Source organism: Engystomops pustulosus, chromosome 3 (assembly GCF_040894005.1).
Source record: "Engystomops pustulosus chromosome 3, aEngPut4.maternal, whole genome shotgun sequence".
NCBI classification, from domain to species: Eukaryota; Metazoa; Chordata; class Amphibia; order Anura; family Leptodactylidae; genus Engystomops; species Engystomops pustulosus.
In genome coordinates, this window is record NC_092413.1 from 14,703,154 (window position 1) to 14,723,859 (window position 20,706).

The following is a 20,706-nucleotide window of genomic DNA, read 5'->3' on the forward strand; positions in this document are numbered from 1 at the left end:
ATGAACATTCAGGTGGCAGTAAAGACACTTGGGCTAGTTATGTAAAACAGTGGTTGACCCTTTAAAGAGGTTCTTTAATATGTATGATGATTCCAAAGTTTTGTTCTAATGGAATATAATTCACCAGCAGAGGAGTCTGGGAGCACCTTCCTTCCATTCCCCCATCCATAACACATGTCTAGGGTCTAGAAAGTACACGGTAGGTCACACAAGAATTTCAGGTGTCTGGAGTGAACGGAGAGACTTAGGTCCAGGAGATCTGCATTGCACACAGTAAAATACGGCACAGTACCAGGAATAATACCGCCATCTTGTTCTCATATAATGCCAACATACAGAGACATTACACCTCGTTCAAGTAGTCCTCTGCCAAGTCCCAGCCATCACAGTGCCCGATTCAGTAGAGGAAGATATTAGGGACTATGAATGGTCCTCAGAGGTTGCTAAATCTCCCTGTTGCTTTAGTCCAATCAAAGCATCTCCAGTTGTATAGATAATCATTGGAGGCCACCCATGTAGTAGTACGTGACAGATATGGAAATAGGCAGCCAACCAGACTGGAGGGGTTTACAGAAGAGGCACCTATAAAGTCTACGACGTGAAGTCTACGACACGGCTAACTCAACCAGAGGAATCCATGAAAGATCAGGACAGAAGAACTCTTCCCTCAAGTAAGCCTTGCTCCTCAAGACAACTCTTTTTTGGCCACAATCCACCATTTGCACCCATGGATATACCTACATGAATCACAGAGGTAGCCCAACATCTCAACCACTAGATGTAGCTATACGGAGGATATAGGAGACCCACCATATAATCCTTTGGATGTAACTCTATGGAGAACAGAAGGTAGCCCAACATCTCAGGTCTCTAGGTAGACCTCCACGTCAACCCCTAGATGTAGCTGTATGGAGGACAGAGTGCGCCAAAATCCCGGGGCAATACAGGGAAAATGGGCGCAAATCGGAAATATTCGGGTAACACGTCGGGAAAACGTGAATCGGGCCCTTAGTAAGTGACCCCCAAAGTCTGTGGGCAAACCATTCCCAGACTGGAGAATCCCTTCCATAGCGATCTGCTCGATGGTGCTGGTGCTGTACATGTGGGCCTATGGGTACGGCTTGGCTTTACCTTTCACAACACATGGGGGGGGGGGAATCTGCCTTTTTATGTGTCAGAAGGTATTTTACATTCCAGAATCTCAGACGTTGTTATAAGATAACGGCAAGATGGCCGAGAGACCCTGAGACTGATGGATCAGGAGAATATTCCTCATATAATATTATAATATTCAGACTGATTTAACTCTTTACAGGTTGCACAATATTCTCCTGCTATTATTATTATTATTATTATTATTATTATTATTATCTTGTTTTAATCTTTTAAATGGCACCAAATTATTATTATTTTTTATTATAATTATTTTAAACTTTGTAGATTTTCTATAAAACATTTCTAGAGTTTTTTTTTTTACATTTTTTTTCTACTTTTATTTTATCTTCTATTCTATTGACGATACGACACAACTTTATTGACAGCGCAGGAAGTTGATCGATCGATTCATTATTTTATAGAATAAATACGTGTAACATCATTTACTGAATTATATTTATTCGATTTGTATTTTTCAAAAAGTTTTCACTGTTTTTAGTCATCTATTTGTTTGTTGACTTGTTTGACTGTTTTATTTTTTAGTTGACATTTTGTGATTGGTCTCATCCAAAAAGAAAAAAAAAAAAAAGATATGTTGGTTATTTGACAGATTTTATTTTTGTGGCACAAGACAATTAGATTAATATTTTAGGGAAGGAAGAAAAAAAAACCTTCTCGCCGCTCGGCCGGTAATGTCTGTGCAGGTGATGGCCTCCTGCAGTCACTAGAATAACAGGACTACACCTAGTGTCTCCATTCCCCTTCCTTCTACCATCTGTTCCTGCTGCCGATGGCTCCTGCAGTCTCCGCACCGGGGCCGGTCTCGGCAGTAGGGTAGGAGACCCTCGGATGGGTTGGGCCTCGGGCCCCTCAGACTCTCCGAGCTACAAGGAAAGTGCCAGCTGTCCGCCCTCATTTGCATTTTCTCTACAATATAATGAAATTAGCCGCGGGTTTCCTGAGGTGAAGCAAGACGGAAATCTAGGCTGGAAGTGTCAGCAGGCGGCGGGGAGGTAGGTAGAAGGTCACAGCCGCAGCTAATGGATCCTTACAGCATCACCGGCCTGGACTACAAGACACAACTCTAGGCTGCGGTTTTTAAAAAAATGTAACAATTTTGACTTCATTTTGGGGGGGGAAAATGCATTAATATAACAAAAATGTATTGCATTTTTTTTAAATTTATATTTTATAAATAAATATATAAAAGATAAATATATGATATTTTTTCTATTTTTGGCAAATTTTATTTCATTTTATACTATTCTCATTACTGTTTATTCTTATTTTATTTTATTATTTAATACTATTATTATTATTTTCATTATTTTATTAGTTTTTTATACCATGATTTATACTATTCTTCTTCTTTTTAGTAGTAGTATTGTTTTAAATTATTATATCATTATTATAATTATTGTTATAATTATTATCATTAATTTGTTTTTCAATGATGACTATTCATATCTATTTCAATTACGATTAATTTTGCTTTCAATTTGTAGTTTTATTATGATTTCTGTTCCTATTATCAATATTTTTTTCAATTATAATTTTTTTATTTTTAGATTATTATTTGTCCTTAAGAGCACAGCACTCACTGTCTATGAATGCTGGAGAAAGGTGAGCGCACTTTTAGGCAATTTTTCGTCCTGCTGCTCTGCCCGTTAGTGAGAACGTGACAGATCTGCTGAACTCTGTAGATCCCATTCTGGTGATTGTGGTGGTTTCACCAGTTGGATCCTCGCAAGATCAGATCCTGTGGATAGTGGATAAATTTGATAGTTGGTGTAACCCTGGGAATATGAATGTCACACAAATGGTATGGGCTTTCTAAAGTAGGCAGAGTTATCACGGGATACTACAACTCCCATGATCCCTCAGTTCTCAGTAACAGCTCCTCCCTCTCATGATCCCAGTGATGATGTAACAGGCTGTCCTGCTCTGTTACTGTAGTAATGATGTGTAACTGCCATCACTGCACATTACCTCACTGAGATGACGTCTCACCACAACACTGGCCATACTGGATTCACTGCAACCAACCCGCGACAGCCTAACATAGTGGTGATCACACAACGCTGTGTAGGATTACACCCGGCTATGAATCGGACAAATAATATTTCAGCACCAGGGACAGCAGCAGAGACTGGATCACACTACATGAACTTCTCAATAAATAGATAGATATGAGATAGATAGATAGATAGATAAGAGATAGATAGATAGATAGATAGATAGATATGAGATAGATAGATATGACATAGATAGATATGAGATAGATAGATAGAGATAGATAGATAGATAGATAGGAGATAGATAGATAGATAGATATGAGATAGATATGAGATAGATAGATAGATAGATAGGAGATAGATAGATAGATAGATATGAGATAGATAGATAGATAGATAGATAGATAGATAGATAGATAGATAGATAGATAGATAGATAGATAGATAGATAGATAGGAGATAGATAGATAGATATGACATAGAAAGATATAAGATAGATAGATATTAGATAGATAGATAGATAGATAGATAGGAGATAGGTAGATAGATAGATATGAGATAGATAGATAGATAGATAGATAGATAGATAGATAGATATGAGATAGATATGAGATAGATAGATAGATAGATAGATAGATAGATAGATAGATATGAGATAGATGGATATGAGATAGATAGATATGAGATAGATGGATATGAGATAGATAGATAGATAGATAGATATGAGATGGATATGAGATAGATAGATAGATAGATATGAGATAGATATGAGATAGATAGATAGATATGAGATAAATAGATGAGATAGATAGATATGAGATAGATAGATAGATAGATAGATATGAGATAGATATGAGATAGATAGATAGATAGATATGAGATAGATAGATATGAGATAGATAGATATGAGATAGATGGATATGAGATAGATAGATAGATAGATATGAGATAGATATGAGATAGATAGATAGATAGATAGATATGAGATAAATAGATGAGATAGATAGATATGAGATAGATAGATAGATATGAGATAGATAGATAGATAGATATGAGATAGATAGATAGATAGATGAGATAGATAGATATGAGATAGATAGATAGATATGAGATAGATAGATAGATATGAGATAGATAGATAGATAGATATGAGATAGATAGATAGATAGATAGATATGAGATAGATAGATAGATAGATATGAGATAGATATGAGATAGATAGATAGATAGATATGAGATAGATACATAGAAAGATATAACTATTGGTCAGTGATTTGATCCATTTACTATAAGTAAAATGGTTTCATGTTACATTTCATTCCGGTCACTTTCCCCCGATGTCCCCGCACGTCACAGGACGGGACCTTTCACAGTTTTGTTTTCACATTAGGGTAAAGGGTAGCGATTGGTTTCCTCTGAGTCATCGTTACCGAGTATGAGGAAGCGTCGGGTGTTCTGGAATAGTCCCTGTGTGTCTGTGGTAAGTGGCCGCTCCGCGTTGCATTATACATGTGTCCGAGGACAATCCAGGAAGCGGTGACTGGAGCTGTATGTCAATGAGCGGCGCTGGTGTCTACCTACTGTCATGTGTGTACATCTACATCCTAAGTGCCTCATCACCGGGGCCTCATTGTTGGGCCTGGGGCAGGGGGGGGGGCGGAGAGGGGGGGCTCTGTCCACTTCCTTCTAGAACAATAGGCATGGGGGGGGCGACGTGCTCCGACAATCATAAAAGTGCCAATTCCTCCCAATTTAGGAGACTGGAAGAGAGGAAGGTAGACATGTTCAAAAAAAAAAACCCCGCAAGGGGGCCGAGAAATTTTACTTGACGTACTCCCGCTGTGACACCGCGGCGGTTGAGGAAGGCCTGTCATTTGCCTGTCAACCTTTGACCTACTGTAGGCATATTCTGAAATGATGTGAGAGGCATCGCCTTGCTGCACCTCCAGCCTCGTTCAGCTCTCCGTGTCCGTCCTTGATGTCAGTCAAACGTTCACCGGTAGCTGCCGAGCTCTCGGATAAGAGAAAAAAATTTACGAAAAAATTACAAAAATTTCCCGTCTGCTCTTAACATTATTTCCCGTCAAGTAATAAGTTTCTGACATCCGGCATTGTTTACCGAGCGCCGATCCCGCACTTGCATTTTAATGAGGCTAATTAATAACAAGTTAGAAGTCTTCGGCTCTTCCTTCACAGCTGGACCATATGTAGTCATTACAGCGAATGGACAGACAAGTCCCCTCCGTCAAATATTAAGATATGAAGGAGCTTCTCCAACTTTTTATTTCATCTCGAGATTTGTTGTATTGTAGAATTTGGGTACAAAAGGATTCAAAAAATAGTTGGGGTGTTTTTGAATAACGGAGGCTTTCGAAACAGAGCACCACTCTCGTCCACAGGTTGTTTGTGGTACTGCAGCCAAGCTCTACTAAGGCCCCATGCACATGATCGTTTGTGCGGCCAGCTCACGACCCCCATGGCACACAGGCACCCCCGCTTACCTATGGAGAGGGGAGGGTTGAGCACTTTACCCCAACCTGCTGTAAGCTTTGCCCACGTTCCGGCCCTGTTGAGCATGTGGTCATCTGCATAAGGCCGATATGTTCATATAGCAATACAGACACAATAGGGCAGATCTACTTACCCGGTCCTGTTGAGATCCCGCGGTGCGTTGTCCGACGAGGATTCGGATCTGCCGTGATTCACTAAGATCGTGCACCCGAGTTCCTGAATCCGTCGCTTCTGCACCGAGGTCCGCCGGAGTTCACCTGCTTCTTCCCGGTGCTTGTAAGTGCTGATCTTGCGACACTTTTCTAAATCTTACATCCCACTCGTTGTCCGAATCCGTCGGATTGTCCGGCAGCCACGCCCCCCACGTGCAAGCCGGCGCCGATTTGCCAAAATCCAATCGTGTACGATATAATCCCGGGGCAAGTCGGCGCAAATAATCCCGGGGCAAGTCGGGGAAACCCGACGAAAATAGTAAATGAGCCCCATTATTCCAATGCCAAAGAAACCCCTTAAAGGGCCACTACAGAGAAAGTGGCTCAGGAGACCCGCCGAGGTGGATGATTAAGCAGGGATTCCTTCTATGTACCTCCAGCTTAGAAGTTGCACTGTAGACCTTGGTTCTCATCCTGGCTTGTGTCTAAATGATACCCTCCATTGTCCTTTCTCCGTTTTCCAACATTTTTGAGGTAGAGTACAGCATAGGATCATAGCCTTGGGGATAGTGGAGGATACTAAGTGTAGATGAATTGGGAAACACCATCCATTGGGACACCTCCACCTCCACTGTGGGTTAATGAGTGGACCACGGGGCCTGTAGTCTGCATCCAATCACAGGTCAAACCCGCTGTAAAAGTTCTCCACTGGTAAAGTGCATGTGGCCAATGCCTCCCAATAGGTCCGGGGTCTGGTGGGGGGGCACCATCATACTCATGGTGACTGCGTATGATAAATGTGCTCCTATGTCTCAACTGATGCAAAAAAGTCTCAAAAAGTAGTAGAAGTAACCAAAGTGGTGATGAACCTCCCCTAGTATTTCGACTTGTATCTATATCGCAGTCCAGCCTGGTAGAGCAATGTTTCTCAAGAACCTCCAACACGGTCCATTCAAACTTTCAAGTTCAAGATTTAAGGATTACTGACTTGAGTTACTGTTACTTTACGCCCCCCTCCCCTCCACCCACCAGCATACTCACTGCAGGAGGGCCCTGGCCGAGGCCATCAGGGGACGCTAGGCAGATGTGACTGCCACGGTCCGGGCCCTTCTCTTCCATCGTTACGCCCCTGGTCATCTGAACTCTTGTGTGTATTCACAACTGAATTTCCCCCAACCAGTCATAATTTTAGGATATCCCATAGATAGACTCAAAACTCCTGTGTGGCAATGCCCAAAGCACCAGCAATGAGCTGTGAAATACTAAGAAAATCCCAAAAATATGTCCTGAGCTGTAAAGGATCGCTATTGAGAATTATTGACCTGATTACTTGTCCCAGAGTTGGTCGTTTAAGATGTTCTTTCCATACTAAACTCGAGTGCTCCCAAGTATATGATTCTTTTCGGATATCCAGTAGATAGATCCACTTCCAGTCCTTGTGGCAGCCTCAACTCAAGTACTCAAGACCAAACTCTCAAGTCCATTAATGAGTATCATTGTCCTGATCGATGGCCCTTGAGATGGTCAACTGATTTCTTGTATATGCTGTCAACTAAAGTCAACTAAGTCATATTTAGACCTAAACCTATGCCATGGTCTGATGTACCAGAAGTCACCTGAGAAATACTAAGGAAACCTGAAAATATGGTCTGATGCAAACTCTTGAGGTCTCCAACTGAGCATCTTTGACCTAAGCAGTTGTGCTTGAGACAGTCAACCAAGTTCCTGCGTGAATTCTTTAATTAATCCCAGACAGACATTTTTTGTAAGATATCCCATTGATAAAGGACCTAAATCTTCTGAATTGTATGGCACTACACTCAGCTCTTCCCATCACCTGGTAAACTCCGTAGGAAATGCTGAAAAAATGGTCCAATACGAAGGCTTGTGCTCACAAACTGAGGACATTTGGCCTGACCCATTGTCCTTGAGATAGACAATCAAGTTCTTCAGTGTATTCTTAAGTATTCCCAACTAGTCATATATTTAGAATATGCCATAAACCTAAACCTACTGTACAGAAATATTCCACGTGCCAACAGTCAACTGCGAAATACTAAGGAAATCCAAAAAATGTGGTCGGTGCAAATGAGGATCACTGACCCGACCAGTTGTCCTCGAGATGTCCATCCAAGCTTTTGCGTCTGTTCTCTTCTCACATTCAAAGAACCAGTCATAATTTAAAGATATCCGTGGAGAGACCTAAATCAACTCTATGGCACTGACTGGTATTTCCCTGTGAAATATTGTATGTAATCTTAACTCACCCCAAACTCATCATAATTTTTGGATCTCTCGTAGATAGAACTATTTGGATAGTGAAGCAATGATCTGTGAACTCTAAGGGTAGCGAAATGAGGATGAAGGTGTCAGAACTAATTGTGCTGAATGTGATCAGATTTTAAGCTTCTGTGCTTAAAAAACCACACCCTGGGCTGCCTGTGATTGACATCTCCCTTTTAGGAACATTCCATAGAGAAAGCTGGGTTTGAGTTTGAGCTTGTTTTGTGTGCAACTATGGCTTTAGTGGTGGATGGCCTAACCAGTCAGTGCTGGGGGCAGTGTCCATTACTCCCTTTATGCCCAGTTCCTTCAGAGAGTGCTGGTTATTGCAGTCCTATTTTGCTTTTGCTACCTTTGCTATTCTGTGTATCTGACTTCAGCTACGTATATTGACCATTCCATCCCTATTCGATTCTGTACCTTTGCCACCATCTTGGTTTTGACCTGGTTCTGTTCCGACTCTACTTGACTGTGTGTATTTGTTGTTTGTCCATCAGCGTTGTGTATCTCCCAGTGTGACCCTGCTTTCCCTGTCTTGACACTTCTCAATGTTATAGTACTAACTGGTCCATCTCTGATTTCCTGTTACCTGTCTGCTCCACCATCCAGCAACTGCCAGACAAAGTAAGTTTTTCCCTTGGATTTGCCCTTGTGAGGGCGTTTATATCTCCTTTAGGCAGGGCCTTAGCCGGCAGCGACGTCGCAGGGCAAGATCGACATCCCTTACCCAAGTCTAACAGCCTGCGCCAAGCCTGGTAGTGGTTGTGCTGTTGCTGGACAGGTTCACCACAGAAGGTCATTGACCTGACCTGTTGTTCTTGAGATGGTCAACCAAGCAGTTTGGTTTATATTATTTACCATAAGACCCTAGGATGAGCCTCATGTACTTGGGTAATGAAGAACCTGGGAAATAAACCCTGGCTGTAACCACAGTCCTCGTAGAGGTTGTTTGCCTTCACGCACGGGTGGAAGTCATTGAGGAGGCAGGTTACTGCTTTAACTTTCATGCAGTTGGAGGCCTTCGGGTGCCGCCTCATTTTACTTTTTCATAAACACATGTATTAAATTAGGAGGTGAAATTGTCCAATGCCAAATATGCCCGATGATTGCATCAAATTGCAGCGTACTGACAAGTTCATGGACCTGTGATACTGGCTGGGCCTGCTGGCAGGGTAACCAACAGCTGTCTATCTGTGTGTGCATAATGAACATATGAATGCAGTGCCATGGGCCTCCGCTACTGAATGCACAGGGGATCTCTGATTGGGGGGAAGATTTGGCTGTAAACACAGATATCACATTGTAAGGTGTCTTTTTTAGGAAAGGTTATTGCGCAGACATAGTCACGTAATGGAATGGAAGATCTCTTAAAGGGACAGTAACACAAATATCCGGGGTCATGGGAATAACTGTAATGCCGCATAACAAAACATTAGAATTTCATGGACGACGCTCGTTGTGGGTGGCAGTAATAAAAGGTTTCACTACCGGATAAGACAACACCTTAAATTGCATGTAAGTGGCAGCTGGACACCATTGTTACAATACGGTGCAAATATTTTCGGAAACTGCAATAAGCACCTTACCGAGTCTGACCTGAAGAATCACAAGACTCATTGATGCTGTGGGTGATGTCATAGATCTCATACAGTGTGATGTCATTATTCTGGTAGGCATGGATCCCATAGAGTGTGATCTGCCAATAAATAATAGAGACCCCAGAGCAGACAAATAATAATAATGGAATCCCTCAGTGTGTACAATATTGGAGACCCCAGGGCAGATAATGATAATGAAAACTCCCCCAATTACTGGAGACCCCAGGGTAGAGATTGATAATAATAGAAAGACCCAAATCAGACAAATACTCTACACCCTAGAGATGACAACTGGTGACAATGAAGACCCCAGAGCAGATAACTGGTGACAATGAAGAGACCCCAGAGAGAAGACAACTAATAATAATGGAATCCCTCAGTGCATACAATATTGGAGACCCCAGGGCAGATAATGATAATGCAAACTCCCCCAATTACTGGAGACCCCAGGGTAGAGATTGATAATAATAGAAAGACCCAAATCAGACAAATACTCTATACCCTAGAGATGACAACTGGTGACAATGAAGACCCCAGAGCAGAACAGTGGTGACAATGAAGACCCCAGAGCAGAACAGTGGTGATAATGAAGACCCCAGAGCAGATAAATAATAATAACGGAATCCCTCAGTGCATACAATAATGGAGACCCCAGAACAGATAATGAAATCTCCCCCAATTACTGGAGACCCCAGAGTAGAGAATGATGATAATAGAAAGACCCCAAATCAGACAAATACAGTTCACCCTAGAGCAGACGACTGGTGACAATGAAGACCCAAGTACAGAACAGTGGTGACAATGAAGACCCCAGAGCAGACAACTGGTGACAATGAAGAGACCCCAGAGAGCAGACAACTAATAATAATGGAATCCCTCAGTGCATACAATATTGGAGACCCCAGAGCAGATAATGATAATGAAAACTCCCCCAATTACTGGAGACCCCAGAGCAGATAATGATAATAATAGAAAGACCCCAAATCAGACAAATACTCTATAACCTAGAGATGAAAACTGGTGACAATGAAGACCCCAGAGCAGAACAGTGGTGACAATGAAGACCCCAGAGCAGACAAATAATAATAACGGAATCCCTCAGTGCATACAATAATGGAGACCCCAGAGCAGATAATGAAATCTTCCCCAATAACTGGAGACCCCAGAGTAGAGAATGATAATAATAGAAAGACCCCAAATCAGACAAATACTCTACACCCTAGAGATGACAACTGGTGACAATGAAGACCCCAGAGCAGAACAGTGGTGACAATGAAGAGACCCCAGAGAGCAGACAACTAATAATAATGGAATCCCTCAGTGCATACAATATTGGAGTCCCCAGAGCAGATAATGATAATGAAAACTCCCCCAATTACTGGAGACCCCAGAGCAGATAATGATAATGCAAACTCGCCCAGGGCAGACAATGCAAATACTGGAGACCCCAGAGGAGAGAATGATAATAATAGAAAGACCCCCAAAGCAGACAAATACAGTTCACCCTAAAGAACTGGTGACAATGAAGACCCCAGAGCAGACAACTGTCATCAATAGAGATGCCATAACTGAAAAAAATAAAATATAATAAAAAATACTCTCCGCTTCTACCCCTCTTCTACTACCTTTCTTTTGATTTCTTTGATCCTCTCATGTTCCCCGCGCCACTTTGCTCTGGGTCTTGACGCCAGGAGCTTATTACAAGCATCAGGACACAGAACAAAAGGGAATAAAAGAAATCCCCATCCATAGATGTTATCAGAGCTTTATCAGCCCAAAAATCTTCCCTCTCCACTTACTTTGTCTCTCAACACCCTTTTTCCTAAAGAAATCACTTTGACTCTGAAGTCTCTGAAACATCGGTGCCATCACCGTCTTCTGTCGGTAGAAAGCACTGATTTTTCTCTGTGTTTTGTATGTGAACTGTGGCTAAGGTTACTGCTGTATTGGGACTGATTGAATCACAGCAGCAAATGGTTAACTTGAGTGACTGACAGCCAGACAAGTCAGCTGTTGAGGGCGGCGTCCAGCAACTCCTTTATATATGTGCCCAATTCCATTACACCTTGCTGGTTCTACTAGTTTCCTGATACCTTTCCCTAGTTTTGTTTGCTATCGCTTTGCTATACTGTGAATCTGACCTCTGCTTCGTTTAATTGACCATTCTCTATTTTGTTAATCGATTCTGTGCTTCACCGCCATCTTATATTTGATCTGGTTCTGTCTAACTTTACTTGTCTGTATGTTACCTTTTGTCTGTCCCTTTGTGTTTTGTCCTCTTTCCTGTGCACTTAGTCAAGATCGTCCCCCAAAAGTCCCTTACCAATAGGGTCTGCGAGACTTCTTAGGTAGGTGACAGCACTTGTAGGTGGCTCTAGAGTCTACACCCGCTTCTCTACCTGGAAACAGAAGCACACTGAGATGTCACATTACAAAGTAGTCTATGGAGAGGGGAGGGGGAGCAGTGAGTCACAGCAGCGAGGTCTGTAAATATAAACACAGAACAACTGGTAGATAATAATAATAATAATTCCTTTATTTATATAACGCACACAGATTATGCAGCGCCAAATAGTTTGCCAAATCAGTCCCTGTCCCCAATGGGGCTCACAATCTAATTACCCTACCAGTATGTTTTGGAGTGTGGGGGGAAACCAGAGGATCCAGAGGAAACCCACACAAACACAGAGAGAACATACAAACTACTTGCAGATGTTGACCTGGATGGGACATGAACCCAGGACCCCAGCGCTGCAAGGCTGTAGTGCTAACCACTGACCCAGGACCCCAGCGCTGCAAGGCCTTAGTGCTAACCACTGAGTCACCGTGATTATGCAGATTAGCAATCATATAATGAGCAGATACATTGTTATTCCTCATGTACAAGCACTGGAATAATAATCTCTGAAATGTTTGGTACAAGGTCAGATGCTGTCTCTATGATGCATATAAAACTCTTACTCTACGTATTCTATAATGCTCATATATTTGGGGCCGTTCAGTACATAAACTTATAGAAAAGGACAGATATGGACGATCTTCCCTATGGAAGTTTTCCAGATCCCGGTCCGATGCGCCGCACTCTAGGAAGCCATCGGAGGAGCAGAGTTCAGAGGCAGCCGTAGCCGGCAGTGCCGCCCCCCCCCATCCGCTGCTCTATTTATTCACCAGTCACTTACATCAAGGAAATCTTCTCTGTCACAAAATATCCTCTGGGCCGCAGAACAGAACTCAGGTATCGGGAAAGTCACAGAGAACACAGCGACCCGGGCAGAAAGCAGGTATCGCCGTCTCCTAGGTTACATCAGACACTGTATCCACGTGTCCCCAAGTTATTGTCACAACGTCCGTCACCATTACTGATGGATCTGTGCACGAGGAAGAATCTATCGAGGGTTTTATGCCTTTTATGCGTCTATTGTTGGTTATATGAGGGATTATGTTAGGATTCTACCAAAAATGTGAAAACTGAAGTTGCTGATAGAAGGAATTGTAGCGATCAGTTCCCATGGGGGTTCCCAAAATCTTAAACACCAAATTCACCCCTGAGTGTGTTTCAGGTACCGTATTTTTCTGAGTATAAGGCGCACCGGATTATAAGGCGCACCATTAATATATGTCTGCTAAACCCTCTAGGTTCATATATAAGGCGCACCGGATTATAAGGATGAATGACCAGCAGGTGGCAGACCTGTGCACAGTACAAGGCAGCTGTTGTCTGTAAGTACGGTTCATATATAAGGCGCACTGGACTATAAGGCGCACCTGATTGTATGGATGAGTGACCAGCAGATAGCAGACCTGTGCACAATTCAAGGCAGCTGTTGTCTGTAAGTATGTTTCATATATAAGGCGCACTGGACTATAAGGTGCACCGGATTATAAGGCGCACCATTAATATATGTCTGCTAAACCCTCTAGGTTCATATATAAGGCGAACCGGATTATAAGGCGCACCTGATTATAAGGATGAATGACCAGCAGGTGGCAGACCTGTGCACAGTTCAAGGCAGCTGTTGTCTGTAAGTACGGTTCATATATAAGGCGCACTGGACTATAAGGCGCACCTTTGATTTCTGAGAAAATCAAAGGATTTTTTGTGGACCTTATAGTCCGAAACATACGGTACATGTCAGAGGCAGGAGGAAATCACATGAACTTCATTGAGAAACCAGGACTCAATGATTATAATGATTATGGAGTCCCATAGGAACGTAGATTTTTTGGCGGCAAATACATTGGATAGTATTTATCAGACCCAAACCCGAAATGTTCAGGCAGATGTTTGGGTTCGGCTCACCCCCTCCTCCACTGTTAACACCCGGGTCCTGGGTGTTAACTCCTTAAGTGCAGACAGGTGCCAGCACCTATCGCAGGTCTTACTAGTGGCAGTGACCCGAACCTTACCGGGACCGCTCATCCCTACTGTTAGGAAAACAGGATGGACAGTGATTTCTGCTGAGCGTCCATGTGTTCTTAATGGATCATTAATGTAACAATAAGACATAATACTTAAAGTTATGAATGAGATGAAACAATGTGGGTGCAAATAAATCATAACGGAAATCCACCCTGATATCCCAAGGACATTACTCATAGATCCAGGCACTGTGACTGTGGTAATCGTCTTATATTTGTCATCCATGGCCTCCTTCCTTCTAAAATCAACAACAACAATTATGTTAATGAGCCACAATTGCTCGGGGGGCATTACCAGAGCCCCTCTGTGCTGTAGCTTTAAAGACTATTACACAATTGCTCGGGGGCATTACCAGAGCCCCTCTGTGCTGTAGCTTCAAGGACTATTACACTGTGCAAGAGCACTTCCCCCTCCCATTGTGTGAGATTATACAATGCAGAGGGAGGGTGGACACTGATAGAGCAGGGGAGAGAGGAAGTGCTACTGCATAGTGTTATTGGCTGTGAAGCTGCATCACAGAGGAGCTCTGGTAACACCCCCAGAGCCCTTCTGACTCATTAGCATAATTCAAAAAGTAAATTTTAGGAGGAAGGAGGCCATGGATAACAAATATAAGAAGATACCACAGTCCCGGTCCCTGGATCTATGAGTAATGTCCCTGCTTTATCAGGATGGATTTTAGATTTCCTTTAACTAAAACAAAATAGCAGCCATAAATTCTTCTTGTAGCGTTGACACTTGATGCGCAGGCACGATGCCAGGCCAATGTGAGAGAGCCCCCTGCTCTGCGGTGGTAGCAGTACCCGCGGACACTATGGCACATGTCCTGAGTTGTGCAGCTCGCTGACCTCTGGCACGTGCTCCGTGGCACCGGGATCCGCTGCTATCCCCAATAGGTAAGGACAGGCTGATGGTTGCAGAGTCTGGGCTCGGTGCCAGGGACATGACAGATCGAAACCTTTTCCACGCTGCCAGAGAAAAGAGTCCACGCTGCCATGTGTTCAATGTATACCGAACGGAACGGCCAATTAACCCCTTGTGTCCGGCCGCAGATTTCTCAGCTTTGCTTTTTCGGAAATGGGGCGGAAAAAGTAATATAATACATTTCCTACAGATACCAGAGCAAAGAGACTATAACTGGTCAGGCCGGACGCAGATACAGTAATATTTTCTGCTTGCTGTCAGTGAATAGAACCCCATTCCTTTCAGAATCAGTAAGGACGCTCACGTCACGCTCGCAGCGTGTGCTGAATGGAACGTCCGGCCCAAATGCGGACAAGAAGAACTGAAGTACTGAGTTCTGATTGCTCAGTGTTCGGGCTGGACTTCCATCCAGCTTGCTGTCAGTGAATCGAACCACATTCCTTTCAGAATCAGTAAGGACCTTACAACCTTTCAGAATCAGTAAGGACCTTACAACCTTTCAGAATCAGTAAGGACCTTACAACCCGGCTCATGTCACGCTCGCAGCGTGTACTGGATGGAAAGTTCAGCCCGAACGCTGACAAGAAGAACTGAATTGATGTGCTGGGTTCCGGTAGCTAAGCGTTCGGGTCGGACTTCCATCCAGCACACGAGTCGGACACATCACACTCACTAGTGTGTAAGAGACCTAACACCAGGGCCGCATCTGCCATGAGGCGAGATGAAAATCTCGCTTCAGGCGGCAGAATGCGGGTCCCTGTAAAGGGCGGCGAAATTCGCCGCTCTAAAGTGGGCGATTCGGGCGTCCATTAACGCCCGAATGGCCCACCAGCTAAATAAATCGCGCCTGTCTCTTTAAGACACAGGCGCGATTTATATGCGGAGCGACGCAGCGCCTTTCCGGCAGCTGCGTCGCTCCGTTCTAAGCGGTGACACAGGCGTCATGACGTCATGGCGCGGCGCCTGTGTCACTGTGCGGAGCCGCGTCTCACAGGAGAGCCGCGTGAACACCGGAGCCGCGGCGAGGGAGCAGCTGCCTGCAGGTGAGTATGATTTTTATTATTTTTCATGTATTTAATTAATTGTGGCTAATAATTAATACTGCGGGGGGGGGGGAGGGGGGGCTATATATATCATATGGGGCCAGAATTATTTTAAACTGGGGGGGGGGGAGGTATCATGGAATTCTATTTTATTTGGGGCTATAATTATTTCTTTATTACTGGGGGGGATGCAATATATATTTATATTATTTGGGGCTATACCGTAATTATTTTATACTGGGGGGAATGCTATATATAAATTATTTGTGGCTATGATTGTTTAATACTAGGGGGATGCTATAGATATTATATGGGGCCAGAATTATTTTATACTAGGGGCGGGGGGGTTCTGTATATTTTATTTGGGGATTTGGAGCTATAATTATTTTATACTGGGGGGGATGCTATATAGATATTATTTGGGGCTATAATTATTTTATACTGGGGGGATGCTATATATATATTATTTGGGGCTATAATTATTTTATACTGGGGGGGACGCTATAGATATTATTTGGGGCTATAATTATTTTATACTGGGGGGGACGCTATAGATATTATTTGGGGCTATAATTATTTTATACTGGGGGGGATGCTATATATATATTATTTGGGGCTATAATTATTTTTATATATATACTGGGGGGGATTCAGTATATATTATATGGGGCCAGAATCATTTTATACTGGGGGGTGCTGTATATATTATATATCACTAAGCTGGGGAGATGTATATCAGGTACAGTATATTACTAAGCTGGGGGGGGCTGTATATATTATATATCACTATATCACTAAGCTGGGGGCTGTATATGGGGTACAGTATATTACTAAGCTGGGAGGCTGTATATGGGGTACAGTATATTACTAAGCTGGGGGGATGTATATGGGATACAGTATATCACTAAGCTGGGGGCTGTATATGGGATACAGTATATTACTAAGCTGGGGGGCTGTATATGGGATACAGTATATTACTAAGCTGGGGGGCTGTATATGGGATACAGTATATTACTATGCTGGGGGGATGTATATGGGGTACAGTATATTACTAAGCTGGGGGATGTATATGGGATATAGTATATTACTAAGCTGGGGGGCTGTATATGGGATACAGTATATTACTAAGCTGGGGGGATGTATATGGGATACAGTATATTACTAAGCTGGGGGATGTATATGGGATACAGTATATTACTAAGCTGGGGGCTGTATATGGGATACAGTATATTACTAAGCTGGGGGATGTATATGGGATACAGTATATTACTAAGCTGGGGGCTGTATATGGGATACAGTATATTACTAAGCTGGGGGATGTATATGGGATACAGTATATTACTAAGCTGGGGGGCTGTATATGGGGTACAGTATATTACTAAGCTGGGGGGATGTATATGGGATACAGTATATTACTAAGCTGGGGAGCTGTATATGGGATACAGTATATTACTAAGCTGGGGGATGTATATGGGATACAGTATATTACTAAGCTGGGGGATGTATATGGGATACAGTATATTACTAAGCTGGGAGGCTGTATATGGGATACAGTATATTACTAAGCTGGCGGGATGTATATGGGATACAGTATATCACTAAGCTGGGGGGATGTATATGGGATACAGTATATTACTAAGCTGGGGGGATGTATATGGGATACAGTATATTACTAAGCTGGGGGGATGTATATGGGATACAGTATATTACTAAGCTGGGGGGCTGTATATGGGATACAGTATATTACTAAGCTGGGGGAATGTATATGGGATACAGTATATTACTAAGCTGGGGGGATGTATATGGGATACAGTATATTACTAAGCTGAGGGATGTATATGGGATACAGTATATTACTAAGCTGGGGGCTGTATATGGGATACAGTATATTACTAAGCTGGGGGGCTGTATATGGGATACAGTATATTACTAAGCTGGGGGGCTGTATATGGGATACAGTATATTACTAAGCTGGGGGGCTGTATATGGGATACAGTATATTACTAAGCCGGGGGGATGTATATAGGATACAGTATATTACTAAGCTGGGGGGCTGTATATGGGGTACAGTATATTACTAAGCTGGGGGCTGTATATGGGATACAGTATATTACTAAGCTGGGGGGCTGTATATGGGATACAGTATATTACTAAGCCGGGGGGCTGTATATGGGATACAGTATATTACTAAGCTGGGGGGCTGTATATGGGATACAGTATATTACTAAGCTGGGGGGCTGTATATGGGATACAGTATATTACTAAGCTGGGGGGCTGTATATGGGATACAGTATATTACTAAGCTGGGGGGATGTATATGGGATACAGTATATTACTAAGCTGGGGGGATGTATATGGGATACAGTATATTACTAAGCTGGGGGGATGTATATGGCATACAGTATATTACTAAGCTGGGGGGATGTATATGGGATACAGTATATTACTAAGCTGGGGGGCTGTATATGGGATACAGTATATTACTAAGCCGGGGGGCTGTATATGGGGTACAGTATATTACTAAGCTGGGGGGCTGTATATGGGATACAGTATATTACTAAGCTGGGGGGATGTATATGGGGTACAGTATATTACTAAGCTGGGGGCTGTATATGGGATACAGTATATTACTAAGCTGGGGGGCTGTATATGGGGTACATTATATTACTAAGCTGGGGGGATGTATATGGGATACAGTATATTACTAAGCCGGGGGGATGTATATGGGGTACAGTATATTACTAAGCTGGGGGGATGTATATGGGATACAGTATATTACTAAGCTGGGGGGCTGTATATGGTGTACAGTATATTACTAAGCTGGGGGGATGTATATGGGATACAGTATATTACTAAGCTGGGAGGCTGTATATGGGGTACAGTATATTACTAAGCTGGGGGCTGTATATAGGATACAGTATATTACTAAGCTGGGGGGATGTATATGGGATACAGTATATTACTAAGCTGGGGGGATGTATATGGGATACAGTATATTACTAAGCTGGGGGGATGTATATGGGATACAGTATATTACTAAGCTGTGAAGCTGTATATGGGGTACAGTATATTACTAAGCTGGGGGCTGTATATGGAATACAGTATATTACTTAGCTGGGAGGCTGTATATGGGATACAGTATATTACTAAGCTGGGGGGATGTATATGGGATACAGTATATTACTAAGCTGGGGGGATGTATATGGGATACAGTATATTACTATGCTGGGGGGGCTGTATATGGGATACAGTATATTACTAAGCTGGGGGGATGTATATGGGATACAGTATATTACTATGCTGGGGGGGCTGTATATGGGATACAGTATATTACTAAGCTGGGGGGATGTATATGGGGTACAGTATATTACTAAGCTGGGGGGATGTATATGGGGTACAGTATATTACTAAGCTGGGGGCTGTATATGGGATACAGTATATTACTAAGCTGGGGGGATGTATATGGGATACAGTATATTACTAAGCTGGGGGGATGTATATGGGATACAGTATATCACTAAGCTGGGGGCTGTATATGGGATACAGTATATTACTAAGCCGGGGGGATGTATATAGGATACAGTATATTACTAAGCTGGGGGGCTGTATATGGGGTACAGTATATTACTAAGCTGGGGGCTGTATATGGGATACAGTATATTACTAAGCTGGGGGCTGTATATGGGATACAGTATATTACTAAGCTGGGGGCTGTATATGGGATACAGTATATTACTAAGCCGGGGGGCTGTATATGGGATACAGTATATTACTAAGCTGGGGGGCTGTATATGGGATACAGTATATTACTAAGCTGGGGGCTGTATATGGGATACAGTATATTACTAAGCCGGGGGGCTGTATATGGGATACAGTATATTACTAAGCTGGGGGGCTGTATATGGGATACAGTATATTACTAAGCTGGGGGGCTGTATATGGGATACAGTATATTACTAAGCTGGGGGGATGTATATGGGATACAGTATATTACTAAGCTGGGGGGATGTATATGGGATACAGTATATTACTAAGCTGGGGGGATGTATATGGCATACAGTATATTACTAAGCTGGGGGGATGTATATGGGATACAGTATATTACTAAGCTGGGGGGCTGTATATGGGATACAGTATATTACTAAGCCGGGGGGCTGTATATGGGGTACAGTATATTACTAAGCTGGGGGGCTGTATATGGGATACAGTATATTACTAAGCTGGGGGGATGTATATGGGGTACAGTATATTACTAAGCTGGGGGCTGTATATGGGATACAGTATATTACTAAGCTGGGGGGCTGTATATGGGGTACATTATATTACTAAGCTGGGGGGATGTATATGGGATACAGTATATTACTAAGCCGGGGGGATGTATATGGGGTACAGTATATTACTAAGCTGGGGGGATGTATATGGGATACAGTATATTACTAAGCTGGGGGGCTGTATATGGTGTACAGTATATTACTAAGCTGGGGGGATGTATATGGGATACAGTATATTACTAAGCTGGGAGGCTGTATATGGGGTACAGTATATTACTAAGCTGGGGGCTGTATATAGGATACAGTATATTACTAAGCTGGGGGGATGTATATG